At 35.5% G+C, this 15381-nt stretch overlaps 1 long non-coding RNA gene across 1 annotated transcript in view; it reads left to right on the top strand.

Moving 5' to 3' along the window:
• Window positions 1–15070, top strand: part of LOC308419139 — a 94231-nt gene extending 79161 nt beyond the window's left edge. Inside the window, exon 5 of the long non-coding RNA XR_013974978.1 lies at window positions 14582–15070. This is a non-coding gene — a long non-coding RNA (uncharacterized lncRNA). The remainder of the gene's footprint in view (window positions 1–14581) is intronic.
• The last annotated feature ends 311 nt before the right edge of the window (window positions 15071–15381 follow it).

Raw genomic sequence — 15381 nt, 5'->3', positions numbered from 1 at the left:
ATCTAATAGTTTCAGTGTATCTGGTTTAATGTGGAGATCATTGATCCACTTACACTTGAGCTTTGTACAAGGAGATAAGAAAGGGTCTATTTTCATTCTTTTGCATGCTGAGTGCCAGTTGGACCAGCACCATTTTTTGAATAGGCTGTCATTTTTCCATTGAATGTTTACGGCCCCTTTGTAAAAAGTAAGGTGACCATATACATAAAAGCTCATTTCTGGATCTTCTATTCTATTCCATTGATCCATGTGATTATTTCTATACCAGTAAAATAAAGTTTTCAGCACAATTGCCTTGTTATATAGCTTGAGGTCAGGGATAGTCATTCCCGCAGATGTTTTCTTGTTTTTGAGGGTAAATTTTGCTATTTAGTTCTTTTGTTGTTCCATATGAAATTACACATTGATCTTTCCAACTCAATGAAAAACTGGGTTTGAATTTTGATGGGGATTGCATTTAATCTGTAGATTGCTTTTGGTAGAATGGCCATTTGTAAAATGTTGATCCTTCCAATTCATGAGCAAAGGAAATATTTCCATTTTCAGCGATCTTCCTTGATTTCCTTCTTTAGAGGTTTGAAGTTCTTGTCATATAGGTCCTTCACTTGCTTAGTTAGAGTCACACCAAGGTATTTCATAGTTTTTGTTACTATTGTGAAGGGTAACTTTTCCCTAATTTCTTTCTCCACATGTTTGTCCTTTGAGTATAGGAAGGCTACTGATTTGTTTGAGTTAATTTTGTATCCAACCACTTTGCTGAACTTTTTTATCCCCTGTAGGTGTTCTCTGGTGAAATTTGTGGGGTCACTTATGTACACTATCATGTCTTCTGCAAAGAGTGATGTTTTTAACTCTTCCTCTCAGATTTGTATCCCCTTGATCTCATTTTGCTGTCTAATTGCTCCAGCCAGGAGTTCCAGTACTATGTTGAATAGGTAGGGGGAGAGTGGGCAGCCTTTTCGAGCCACTGATTTTAGTGGGGTGGCTTCAAGTTTCCCACAGTTAAGTTTGATGTTGGCTATTGGTTTGGTGTATATTGCTCTTATTATGTTTAGGTATGGACCTTGGATTCCTGTTCTTTCCAGGACTTTTAACATGAAGGGGTGTTGAATTTTGTCAAATGCTTTCTCAGGATCTAGTGAGATGACCATGTTATTTTGTTCTTTGAGTTTGTTTATATGGAGGATTACATTGATGGATTTTCTTATATTAAACAATCCCTGCATCTCAGGGATGAAGCCTACTTGGTCATAGTAAATTATCATTTTGATGTGTTCTTGGATTCGGTTTGCAAGGATTTTGTTGAGTATTTTTACATCAATGTTCATTAGTGAGTTTGGTCTGAAGTTCTTTTTCCTTGAGAGGCTTTTTTGGTTTAGAAAGGACAATAATTGTAGCCTCAAAAATACAAGTTAGGTAGTATTCCATCTGATTCTATCTTTTGCAATAGATTGGAGAGTATTTGTGTTATGTCCCCAATAAATTTCTGATAAAATTCTGCACGGAATTGGGCTTTTTTTTTTTTTTTTTTTTTTTGGTTGGTAGGATTTTGATGATTTTTTCTATTTCTTTATGTGTTATGGGATTATTTAGATGGTTTACTTGGTCCTGGTTTAACTTTATGTTCTTGTATCTGTCTAGTAGTTCGTCCATTTCTTCCAGATTTTCCAACTTTTTGGAGTATAGGTTTTTGTAGTAGGATCTGATGATTTCTTGAATTTCCTCAGTTTCTGTTGTTATGTCTCCACTTTCCTTTCTGATTTTGTTAATTTGTATACTCTCTCTTTGCCCTCTAGTTAGTCTGGCTAGGGGGTTATGAATCTTGTTGCTTTTCTCAAAGATCCCGCTCTTGTTTTGTTGATTTTTTTCAATGGTTCTTTTTTTCCTATTTGGTCTATTTCTGCCCTAATTTTGATTATTTCTTGCCATCTACTCTTCTTGGGTGTATCTGCTTATTTTTGTTCTAGGGCTTTTAGCTGTGCTGTCAAGTTGCTTATGTATGCTCTCTCCAGTTTCTTTTTGGAAGCGCTTAGGGCTATGAGTTTTCCTCTCAGTAATGCTTTCATTGCATCCAATAGGTTTGGGTATGTTGTGTTTTTGTTTTCGTTGAATTCCAGAAAATCCATAATTTATTTCTTTATTTCTTCTTTGACCCTGCTATCATTTAACAGAGGGTTGTTTAGTTCTCATGTGTATGTGTGTGCTTTTTGTTGTCTTTGTTGTTGTTAAAGACCAGCAGTAGATTATGGTGATCTGAGAGGATGCATGGGAGTATTTCAATCTTCTTATATCGATTAAGGCTCGTTCTGTGTCCAATTATGTGGTCAATTTTTGAGAAGGTGTCATGGGGTGATGTGAAGAAGGTGTATTCTTTTACTTTATGATGATATGTTCTGTATGATTCTATTAATTTTAGTTGGTTCAAAGTCTTAGTTAGTTGTACAGTCTCCTTGTTCAGTTTCTGTTTCCATGATATGTCCTTTGGAGAGAGTGGGGTATTAAAGTCTCCCACTATTATTGTGTTTGTTGAAATGTATATTTTGAGCTTTAGTAGGGTTTCTTTTATGAATGTGGGTGCTTTTTTATTTGGAGCTTATATGTTAAGGATTGAGAGTTCCTCCTGACAGATTTCCCCGGTAATGAGTAAAAAGTGACCTTCTTTATCTTTCTTGATAACTTTTGGTTGGAAATTTACTTTATTCTATATTAGAATAGCTGTTCCAGCTTGCTTCTTGGGGCTGTTTGCTTGGAAGTTTTTTTCCCACCCTTTTACTCTGATATAGTGTCTGTCTTTGTCTCTCAGATGAGTTTCATGTATGCAGCAAAATGCTGGATTATTTTTATGTATCTAATCTGATAGTCTGTGTCTCTTTATTGTGGAGTTGAGTCCATTTAGTTTAATAGATATCAATGAATAGTTGTTCCTGTTTCTTGCTATTATTGATTTAGTGGGTTGAGTGGTGTCTGTGTCTTTTTCTTTTTTTTGGTTTTCTTGCTTAGGAGTTTTCTTTTTTTTACTAGGATGTATTTACCCTCGTTGTGTTGGGTTTTCCACCTAGAATTCGTTGTAGTTCTGGGTTTGTGGTCAGATATTTTGTAAATTTAGATTTGTCTTGAAATATCTTCATCTGTCCATTTATGGTGATTGATAGTTTTGCTGGCTATAACAGCTTGGGCTGGCACTTGTGCTCTATTAGGGTGTGTGTGATGTCTGTTCAGGCTCTTCTAGCTTTCATAGTCTATGTTGAGAAATCGGGTGTGATTTTGATTGGTCTGCCTTTGTATGTTTCCTGACCTTTTTCCCTTACTGCTTTTAGTATTCTTTCTTTTCTTTGGGTACTCGGTTTTTTAACTATTATGTGTCTGGAGGTATTTTTTTTTCTGGTCCAACCTATTTGGAGGTATGAAGGCTTCTTTCATGCTCATGGTCATCACATTCTTAAGGGTGGGAAGTTTTCTTCTATGATATTGTTGAAGATATTTACTGTGCCTCTTAGTTTATAATCTTCTCTTTCTTCTATTCCTGTTACCCTTAGTTTCGGTCTTCTCATTGTGTCCTGGATTTCCTGGACATTTTGGGTTAGGAGCTTTTTGTTTTTTGCATCTTCTCTGGCTGTTTTGTCTATGTTTACAATGTTGTCTTCTTCCCCCAAGATTCTCTATTCCATCTCTTGTAGTCTATTGGAAATGCTTGCCTCTGTGACTCCTGATTTCTTTTTTAGGTGTTCTACCTCTAGGGTTATCTCTTTTAGTGTTTTCTTTATTGTGTCAATTTCCGTTTTAAATTCCCTCTTCCATTCCTACATCTCTTTGGTTCTGTTTTCCTCTAGTTCTTTGAGTTCTTTGAGTGTTTTTCTTGTTTCCTCTTTAAAAGCTTCTTATTCTTTTTGCTTTTCCTCCCTTTCTTGTTTAAGTATCTTTATCAGCGTCTTGAGGTATGATTTCATGTCTGCATCTTGTTTTTCTGGAGTGCTGTTATGGGACAGCTGGGTTCTGTTGTTGCCAGGTTGTCTTGGTTTCCTTGGGATATACTCTTTCACTTCCCTCTTGCCATCTTGTTGTCAGTGATATGTTCTTACCTTTCCCTTGTATCTGGTCAATGACCCTGAATCTCCACTGGTCCAGGTGGCGGATGGTCTGAGCCCTGTTCTGCACCCAAAAGCCTCCGGGTGGAAGCATGGGGGTGGAGTGCTTTCCGTGTGCACTTTGCAGAGATCTCTCTGCTCCCTTGCTGCCCAGATCTCCTACTCACCAGTCTTTAAAATTTTAGGAAGTGCTGGTCTGGGTGGCAGATGGGCCGAGCCCTGTTCTGTGCCCCACATCCATAATATTTGATAATTTATATTCATGTTAATACTTCTTAGTGACAATTATGAAGAAAGAATTGGAAGATTTGACTGTCATGTAATCATGAGAGATTTTTCTGAGTGAGCAGAGTGATAGCACCATGGCTAATACAGTGAAAGCATTGTCAGTTTCTGTCTTTGTTAACTGCTAAGAGACTTGAGTATTCTAATTCTTATTTGCTTACCCATGAGCACCTTATAAGATATGATATATGATATGATGGAGCAGGCGTTAAAAGAAGAGTCTGATCAGCTTGCCTGTTTAGCAGAAATAGCTATGTTTTGTACATTAGTTCTCTATACATGTGACATTTCCGTGCTGTAGGTTTTTGTTTGTCTCATAATGAGGGCAAATACTTCTCCTGGCTCTGCCAATGTTACCAGGCTCACACAATGATATAGGATCAGGCAAAAATATGGTTAGGAAAATAACTCTACTGACTAAAGATTTGGCTCAATGGTAGAATGCTTGATTGGAAACATGCTTTTCTCTGTATTATTTGTCGATATACAGGGAATATAAATTTACTTTGTGTATTGGAGAGGTAGCAGTTTTTTTCATGCTTGTGACTCAAACATCTTTTGTCATTTTTTTGTTTTTTAATTGAACAACTTTATTTAAAAAAACAAAGATAAATGTACAGATTTTAAAAGCATTTTTGCATAAAATTATATGAATACATTTTTGTCTATATTTGATTTTTAAAAGGTTTGATAGTATGCATTAAAATCTTACTAGTTACAATGAGCATAAAGTACAAGTAAAAAAAAAAAAAGATGTAACCTGGAAATAGGCAAACGTTTTCTTGGTAAGGATTAAGCATAATGATTTTTCTTTCTTTTTTTTTTTTTTCGGCCTTTGTTTTTCTTGAACTTCACACAGTCTGTGAGTTATTTCTGGGGTGTCCAGAGTTTTCTGGGGTTAGTATCCAATTATCAGTGACTGCATATTCTCTTTGTTCTTGGTGACTGTGTTATCTCACTCAGGATGATATTCTCTCGATGCATCCATTTTCTTAAGAATTCCATAAGGTTATTGTTTCTGATAGCTAACTAGAACCTCATTGTATAAGTGTACCACAATTTTTATACCCATTCATCTACTGAAGAACACCTGGGTTCTTCCCAGGTTTTAGCTACTATAAATAAGACTGCTATGAACATTGTGGTGCATGTGTCTTTATTGTATGTTAGAGCATCTCTGGGGTATATGGCAAGATGTGAGATAACTGGATCTTCAGGTATTATTATGTCCAATTTTCTGAGGATCCACAAGACTGATTTCCAGAGTGGTTGTATTAGCAATTTTGACTGGTGTGAGGTATAATCTCAGGGATGTTTTGATTTGCATCTCCCTGATGGCAAAGGATGTCAAGCACTTCCTTAGAGACTTCTTCACCATTCAATATTCCTTGATTGAAAACTTATTGTTTAGCTCTGTACCCAATTTTTAACTTTTTTATTTATTTTTTTTAACAAATTTATTTTACAAAACAAAGATAAATGTACAGATTTTAAGCATTTTTTTGCATAAAATTATACAATACATTTTTGTCAGTACTTTTTATAAGATTTTAAAATAATTTTTACATAAAACTATATGAATATATTTTTAGTCAGTACTTGATTTTTTTAAATATTTGATAGTATGCATTGAAAACTTAATAGTTAAAATGAGCATAAAGTACATGTAAAACAAAATGTAACATGGAAATAGTCAAAAGTTTTCTTGTGGTATAAAGTTTTTTTTTGGTTTTGTTTGGTTTCTTTATTTCTTGTAATTCATAAGTCTGTGAGTTGTTTCTGGGGTAGTGCGAGCCTCTGGGGTTAGCATCCCACTATCAGTGACTGCATATTATGTCTGTTCTTTTGTGACTGGATTATCTCACTCAAGATGATATTCTCTAGATGCAACCATTTTCTTAAGAATTTGGTTAAGTCATTGTTTCTGGTGGCAGAGTAGTATTCCATTGTGTAAATTTACCGCAATTTTTGTATCTATTCATCTTCTGAAGGACATCTGGGTAAGTTCCAGCTTCTGGCTATTATAAATAGAGCTGCTATGAACATTGTGGTGCATATATCTTTGTCGTGTACTAAGGTACTTCTGGGGTATAGGCCCAGAAGTGGAATAGCTGGGTCTTCGGGTAGTATTATGTCCAATTTTCTGAGGTTTCGCCAGACAGATTTCCAGAGTGGTTGTATTAGTTTGCAACCGCACCAACAGTGGAGAAGTGTTCCTCTTTAACCACAACTTCGCCAGCATCTGTTGTCATCTGGGTTTTGGATCTTGGCCAATCTGACTGGTGTGAGGTGGAATCTCTGGGTTGTTTTGATTTGCATTTCCCTGATGGCTAAGGATGTTGAGCACTTCTTCAGATGTTTCTCAGCCATTCGATATTCCTCAAATGAGAACGTTTTGTTTAGCTCTGTACCCCATTTTTAATAGGGTTATTTGATTCTCTGGTGTCTAGCTTTTTGACTTCTTTGTATACCTTATATATTAGGCCTCTATCTGATGTGGAGTTGGTAAATATCTTTTCACATTCTGTTGGCTGCCGTTTTGTTTTCTTGACAATGTCCTTAGCCTTACAGAAACTTTGCAATCTCATTAAGTCCCATTTGTTAATCTTTGACCTTAGAGCTTGAGCAATGGGTGTTTTGTTCAGGAAATTTTCTCCTCTGCCTATGTGTTCTAAGGTTTTCCATACTTTCTTATCTAATAGTTTCAGTGTATCTGGTTTAATTTGGAGATAATTGATCCACTTACACTTGAGATTGTACAAGAAGATAAGTAGGGTCTATTTTCATTCTTTTGCATGCTGAGTGCCAGTTGGACCAGCACCATTTGTTTAATAGGCTGTCCTTTTTCCACTGAATGTTTACAGCTCTTTTGTCAAAAATAAGGTAACCATATACATGAGGGCTCATTTCTGGATCTTCTATTCTATTCCATTGATCCACATGCCTATTTCTGTACCAGTACCAAGCAGTTTTCAGCACAATTGCATTGTAATATAGCTTGATGTCAGGGATAGTGATTCCCGCAGATATTTTCTTGTTGTTGAGGATGAATTTCACTTTTCTAGGTCTTTGGTTATTCCATATGAAATTGCACATTGATCTTTCCAATTCCATGAAGAACTGGGTTGGGATTTTGATCGGGATTGCATTGAATCTGTAGATTGCTTTTGGTAGGATGGCCATTTTTTAAATGTTGATCTTTCCAATCTCTAAGCATGGGACATCTTTCCATTTTCTGAGATCCTCCTCAATTTTCTTCTATAGAGGTTTGGAGTTTTTGTCATACAGGTCCTTCACTTGCTTAGTTAGAGTCACAGCAAGGAATTTCATAGTGTTTGTGATAATTGTGAAGGGTACCTTTTCCCTAATTTCTTTCTCCACATGTTTGTGCTTTGAGGATAGGAAGGCTACTGATTTGTTTGAGTTAATTTTGTATCCAAACACTTTGCTGTTATTGTTTATCACCTGTAGGACTTCTCTGGTGGAATTTTTGGGGTCACATAATTATAATATCATTTCCTCTGCAAAGAATGATGATTTTCTCTTCCTTTCCAATTTGTATCCCCTTGATCTCCTTTTGCTGTCTAATTGCTCCAGCCAGGACTTCCAGTACTATTTTGAATAGGTAGGGGGAGAGTGGGCAGCCTTGTCGAGTCGCTGATTTTTGTGGGATTGCTTCAAGTTTTCCACCTTTAATTTTGAAGTTGGCTGTTAGTTTTCTGTATATTCCTTTTATTATGTTTAACTATGGACCTTGGATTCCTGTTCTTTCCATGACTTTTAACATGAATGGGTGTTGAATTTTGTCAAATGCTTTCTCAGCTTCCAGTGAGATGACCAATGTGATTTTGTTCTTTGGGTTTGTTTATATTGTGGATTACATTGATGGATTTCCTTATATTAAACCATCTCTGCATCCCACGGATGAAGCCTACTTGGTCATGATGAATGATCATTTTGATGTGTTCTTGGATTCGGTTTGCAATGATTTTGTTGAGTATTTTTGCATTGATGTTCATAAGTGAGATTGGTCTGAAGTTCTCTTTCACTGTGGGGTCTTTTTGTGGTTTAGGTACGTGGGTTATTATAGCCTCAAAAAATGAGTTAGGTAGTATTCCATCTGATTCTATCTTTTGGAAAAAGTTTGGAGAGCATTGGTGTTATATCCTCAATAAATGTCTGATAAAATTCTGCACTGAACCTGTCTGGAACTGGACTTTTTTTGGTTGGGAGGCTTTTGATGACTTCTTCTATTTTTTTATGAGTTATAGGGATATTTAGATGGTTTACTTGGTCCTGGTTTTACTTTAGGATCTTGTATCTGTCTAGGAATTTGTCCATTTCCTCCAGATTTTCCAATTTGGTGGAGTATAAGTTTTTGTAGTAGGATTTAATGATTTTTTGAATTTCCTCTGTTTCAGTTGTCATGTCTCCACTTTCCTTTCTGATTTTGTTAATTTGCATACTCTCTCTTTACCCTCTAGTTAGTCTGGCTAGGGGTTTATCAATCTTGTTGATTTTCTCAAAGATCCAACTCTTGGTTTTGTTGATTTTTTCAATGGTAATTTTTGTTTCTATTTGGTCTTTTTCTGCCCTAATTTTGATTATTTCTTGCCATCTACTCTTCTTCGGTGTATCTGCTTTCATTTGTTTTAGGGCTTTTAGTTGTGGTGTCAGGTTGCTGATGTGAGCTCTCTCCAGTTTCTTTTTGGAAGCACTTAGGTCTATGAGTTTTCCTCTCAGTAAAGCTTTCATTGCATCCCATAGGTTTGTGTATGTTGTGGTTTTGTTTTTGTTGTATTCTAGAAAATCCTTAATTTCTTTTTTTATTTCTTCTTTGACCCTGCTATCGTTTGACTGCGTGTTGTTTAGTTTCCATGTGTATGTGGGCTTTGTGTTGTCTTTGTTGTTTTTAAAGACCAGCCTTAGAACTTGGTAATCTGAGAGGATGCATGGGAGTATTTTAATCTTCTCATATTGATTGAGGCTCGTTCTGTGTCCAATTATGTGGTCAATTTTCGAGAAGGTGCCCTTGGTGTGGTGAGAAGAAGGTGTATTCTTTTACTTTAGGATGATATGTTCTGTATATATATATTAATTCTAGTTGGTTCAAAGTCTCTGCTAGCTTTGCAGTGTCTTTGGTCAGTTTCTGTTTCCATGATCTGTCCATTGGTGAGAGTGGGGTATTAAAGTCTCCCACTATTATTGTGTGGGGTGAAATGTATTTTTTGAGCTTTAGTAGGGTTTCTTTTATGAATGTGGGTGCTTTTTTATTTGGAGCATATATGTTAAGAATTGAGAGTTCCTCCTGACAGATTTCCCTGGTAATGAGTAAAAAGTGTCCTTCCTTATCTTTTTTGATTACTTTTGGTTGGAAATTTACTTTATTCGATATTAGAATAGCCATTCCAGCTTGCTTCTTGGGGCTGTTTGCTTGAAAGTTTTTTCCCATCTTTTTACTCTGAGATAGTGTCTTTCTTTGTCTCTGAATTGAGTCATTTGTTTTAAATTTTATAGATACCATTGAAAGATTTATTAGATAACTTTATATTTATTTACCTTTCAAATGTTATTGCCTTTCCTCGTTTCCCCTTTGGAAAATCCCTATCCCATCTTTCCTCCCGTTGCCTCTGTGAAGGTGCTCTCTCTCCCACCCATACACCCACTCCTGTATCCCTGCCCTGGCATTCCTCTACTTTGGGAATTGGGTTTTCCAAGGACCAAGGGCCAGTACTCCCACTGATGCTCTTTAATGCCTTCCTCTGCTATCTGTTTGGCTAGATCCATAGCTGGTCTGTCCATGTTTACTGGTTGGATGGTTATTTAGCCACTGGGATCTCTGGTTGGCTGATATTGATGCTCTTTTGGGGTTGAAAACTCCTTCAGCTCCTTCTGTTCTTTCTCTAACTCCTTCTTTGTGTGCACCATCCTCAGATCAATGGTTGATTGTGAGCATCTGCCTCTGTATTTGGAAGATTCTGGCAGAGATTGTCAGGAGACTGCTATATCAGGATCTTATCAGCACATACTTTTTGATTTCTTCAATATTTTCTATGTATGGTGACTGTATATTAGATGGAATCCCAGGTTGGACAGTATCTGAATGGACTTTCCTTTAGTTTCTGCTCAGTTTGTATCTGTATTTTTTCCAGTGAATATTTTTCCCCCTTCTGAGCTTCAGTTGGTCTATAAATTATATTTTAGATATTTGAGTTTTGGGCTAATATCCATTTATAAGTGAATGTATACCATGTGTGTTATTTTGTGACTGGGTACCTAACTCAGGATGATATCTTCAGGTTCTATCTATTTGCCTAAGAATTAATGAAGTAATTTTTTAAACATCTGAGTGGCATTACATTGTGTAAATGTTCCACATTTTCTGAATCTACTCTTATGTTGAGGGACATCTGGCTTCTTCCCAGATTTTCAATATAAAAAATGAGGCAACTATGATGGTAGTAGAGCCATGTAACTTTCCCTGTTATATGATAGAACATCTTTTGTATATATAACCAGGAGTGGTAAAGCTGGATCTTCAGGTAGTACTATGTCCAATTTTCTGAAGAAATGCCAGTCTGACTTCTAGAGTGGTTGTGCCAACTTACAATGTCACCCACAAAAGAGGAATGTTCCTTTTTCTCCACATTATGGGCAGCATCTGTTATCACCTGAGTTTCTGATCTTGACCATTCTGACTGGTGTAAGGTGGAATTTCAGCGTTTTTGGGATTACTAAGGATGTTGTACATTTTTAGGTGCTTCTAAGCCATTTGATATTCTTCAGTTTATAATTCTTTGATTAGCTCTGTACCCTACTTTTAAATAGAGTTATTTGATTATCTTTAGTCTAACTTCTTGAGTTTTTGTATATATTGAATTTACCCCTCTTTCATATGTAGGATTGGTAAAGATCTTTTCCTAATTTCTTGGTTGCTGTTTTATTGTAATAACAATGTCATTTGAGTTACAGAAACTTTACAATTTTATGAGGTCCTATTTTGTGATTCTTGATCTTAGAGCATAAGCCATTGGTGTTCTTCTGTTCAGGAGATTTTCTCCTGTGCCCATGTGTTAGAGGCTATTTCCAAGTTTATTTTTTCTATTAGTTTTAGAGTATGTGGTTTTATGTGGAAGTCCTTGAACCACTTAGATTTGTATTTTGTAGAAGGCTATAAGAATAGATCGGTTTGTATTCTAAGAAAAAAAGTGAAAAATGTTAATTCTGTGCTAATTGTGCTTATGGTATTACAGGAATTTTTTAAAAGCAACATGGAATTTATATATCTATGAATAATCCATATAGGTGAAGACAATTTTATTTCTTGTTTAGAAATCCATCCAATGATTTTGTTCCTTATGCTACCCACTTTTTAACAGGAACTGGAAATTTGTATCCACCTTCAATTTTACCATACATTTCTTAAACTTTAGTTAAAATGTTCATGGTTTGAACAAAGAAGACTTGTAAATAATGAGAGGATTTAAGCAATTTTAAATGAAGCACTTTAGCTAATGTATGGAGAAAAAATTACAGGTTTCAAGGATCATCTTGATAAATGTATCCCTCATATAAGGTGTAGGTCACTTATTGTTTCACTCTTAAAAGATGAATTGGCCTTTGTTTTTCCAAAAAGTAAAACAAAACCAAAAATCCAAACTGAATGTCCAGATGTTCTACCACTTGTTAAGTTGTTTCACTAAAAGTATTTAGAAATATTTTCATTTATTTGAACTAGACACAGACCAATAAATTATATTGGTTAAATTCCCTCATAATAATTTTCATATATATATTTATGCAATATACCTTTGCACACCAGGGAAGAAATCCTGTAAGGAAACTCTATACTACTTCATTTTTCTAACACTATCAATATAAAGGGTTTTTAATAAAAATTTTAACAATACCAATAAAAAGAGAAATTGGGAGATGATAGTGAAGGAATGAAAAATATCCTGTGCTCTAATTCTATATAAAAAAAATTCAATAGAGGATATCTGGCTGCTTTTCCACAGCCCAGATTATAAGGCAGACGTATACTCATTAAGGGTTCCTTTCTTCTTTTATTATATCAATAACTCCTAGACTCTGCTCACTCCAATGACAAATTAGATAGAACTGTCACTTCTACAGTCTGTAACACCTTCTGGCATGGTTGTTTGAGAAGAATAATTTCAGGATAAATGGAAGGGCATACCAAAACATTGTAAGTGATATATGGCTCCAGAAATGTAGCCTCTTGTACTCTAAAATTTGCAAAAAAAAAAAAACAAAAAAAAAAAAACTTGTGGATAACATGAGACTGATATTAAAATCATAGTAATAAGTAAAGCAAAAGAATTTACATTGCCCAAGGAAATTATTTCCAAAGTCATTTAAATCATTCTGTGAAACATGGTAATTCATGAAGACAAATTTATTTCTTTGAAAGAGTCATATCATGAGCTGTATCCCCCCCCCAATACAATAGTAATGAATACTCAATGTTCTAGGCAAGAGATCTGTAAAACGAATAGTGGTTACTATTGCAGACAGTTTGTGTTGTGTTATTAGTTTGCACATTTGAAACACAGTGTGTCATGTAAGAAATACACAAAGAATATGCTAATTTGATGGACACAAAATTTAAACAGTACTTAAAATATTCAGGATCCCAACATAGCCTTACATTGTGTTGGGACCACAAAGGTAAATATAATCAAAATGTTGCTACCATAATTCCCAATCTCCATACCAGGGAAAATAAGTCAATTCTGTACACAAGTATCTTCTTGGTGCATGCATATTTTAAGGATTTCAAGTCATTGCTACTGTATCTTAATCTGTATAATTAACTAAGTGATTTTATTATGAAGAAAGTATTAAATATTTACTGAGGATATTTACTGTGTGTCACTCACATAATAAATATTGTATTTTTTACACCTGGCTCTAAAAGCATAAAAAAGAAAATATTGAGATGATGCTTTTACTCTATAGAAAATCATCAGAAAAAATAAACAATAACATAGTAACTTAGGTAAACAACTAATTTCATCATATGAAAACAAATATTTACATATCATATTTTAGCATGGAAGAAAATTAATAATTTACAATGTGTTTTACACTGAAAGAAGAATATCAATGTATATAAAACAATAGAAATATTTTACCGTGGAGCAATTCTGTGAAATCATTTAAGAAGTGTATGATTCCATTTAACTCTTTTATCTTTATGGGTGTACTGTCAAACTGTATAATAGGAGTTTATTCCTACACCCGGTACTTCTCACAACATTATGGCAAAATGGACTGTCAGAAAAGAAAGACACATCACCACAAGGAATCACCAATCTGTTAGGGACAGAATCAGTGAGTTAAACATTTATAGAATTAAGAGAAACATATTACATATACTTGCCACTCTGTGATACAGTTAGCACATCTGAGCCTGTGCTATGCATTCTTCAAAGAAGACTTTCTGAGAAGACTTGGTTTAAAGCTACCTAATAACTTATTTGTGAGGTGTCACAGAAGATGGATCAAATAATACAGAAAAATAAATATTACATTAATATAAATATTACATTATATGGCCAGGTACTTTCATCCTTCACAGGCATAACTGTACACACACGCACAAAAACATATATACATACATATATATGTACATATACATTATACACACACACACACACACACACACACACACACACATATATATATATATATATATATATATACAGAGAGAACGAGAGAGAAAGAGAGAGACAGAGAGAGACAGACAGACAGACAGACAGACAGAGAGGAAGGGAGGGAGGGAGGGAGAGAGGGAGGGAGAGAGAGAGAGAGAGAGCGAGAGAGAGAGAGAGAGAGAGAGAGAGAGAGAGAGAGAGAGAGAGAGAGAAATTCGCAACTATGAAATGATGAAAACATTTTGTTCCACTTTTCCAGAGAACAAAGGCTACTGTGTTTGCCAAGTATTCAGGTAAAGTGGGATAATAAAATAAATGAACTGGAAACAATCTAGATTTAATGTTCTTTTCTTCCTATCTAACTGTTATACTCATATTTAAGTGGTCAACACCTCATCATTAATAGCAAGGATTAATAAAATCCTTCACATAATTATTATAATCTTAAAACTATTTTAATGACTCAATCATTATATGAGGGACCTTTTTTCTTTCTTGCTGAATAATTATTTTTATTCAAATTACATCCAGATTGCAGTCCTTTCCCCTGGTCTCATGGTTGAGAGATGTGGCTTACACCCAACTCAAAAATATTAATCCAGAATTGCTCCTGTCAAAAAGAAATGCAGAGGAATGAGTGGAGAAGAGACTCACGGAAAGGCCATCCAGAGACTTTCCTACCTAGGGATCCATCCCATCTGCAGAGAAGAAACCCAGACTCTATTTCTGATGCAAAGAAATGCTTGCTGACAGGAACCTGATATCGATGACTCCTGAGAAGCTCTCCCAAGGCCTTGCTGATACAGATGCAGATGCTGAGCACCAGTGGAGGAGTTAGTGGAAGAACTGTAAAAGCTGAAGGCGTTTGCAATCTCATAGGAAGCAACCAACCGGACCTCCCCTTGAACAATCCCAGGGATTAAACTGCCAACCAAATAGTGCATATGGAGGAACCCATGGCTCCATCTGTGTACATAGCAGATGTGTACATAGCCTTAACTGTCATCACCAATAAGAGAGCCCCTTAGTCCTGTGGTGGATCAGTGATCATCATATTGGAATGCTAGGGTGTTGAGATAGGATGGGGTGGGTATTGGGAGAGAACCTTAATAGAAGCAGGAGAGAAAGAAGGGGATATGGGGTTTGTGGAGGGGAAAACTGGAAAGGGGGATAGTATTTGAAATGTTTATAAATAAAATAACCAATATTTTCTTAAATGTCCACTGAAGTCCCTTTTTGTCTCTGAACTGTTTCCATACTCCAATAACCCTCATCAAACAGACAATACAACAGTCAACAGACAAAGTCGTAATGAATATTATTTGGTCATG

Source organism: Micromys minutus (assembly GCF_963924665.1).
Source record: "Micromys minutus genome assembly, chromosome: 3".
In the NCBI taxonomy this organism is placed as follows: Eukaryota; Metazoa; Chordata; class Mammalia; order Rodentia; family Muridae; genus Micromys; species Micromys minutus.
Note: the sequence above shows the minus strand (reverse complement) of the source record. Positions and strands in the feature narration are given on the sequence as shown.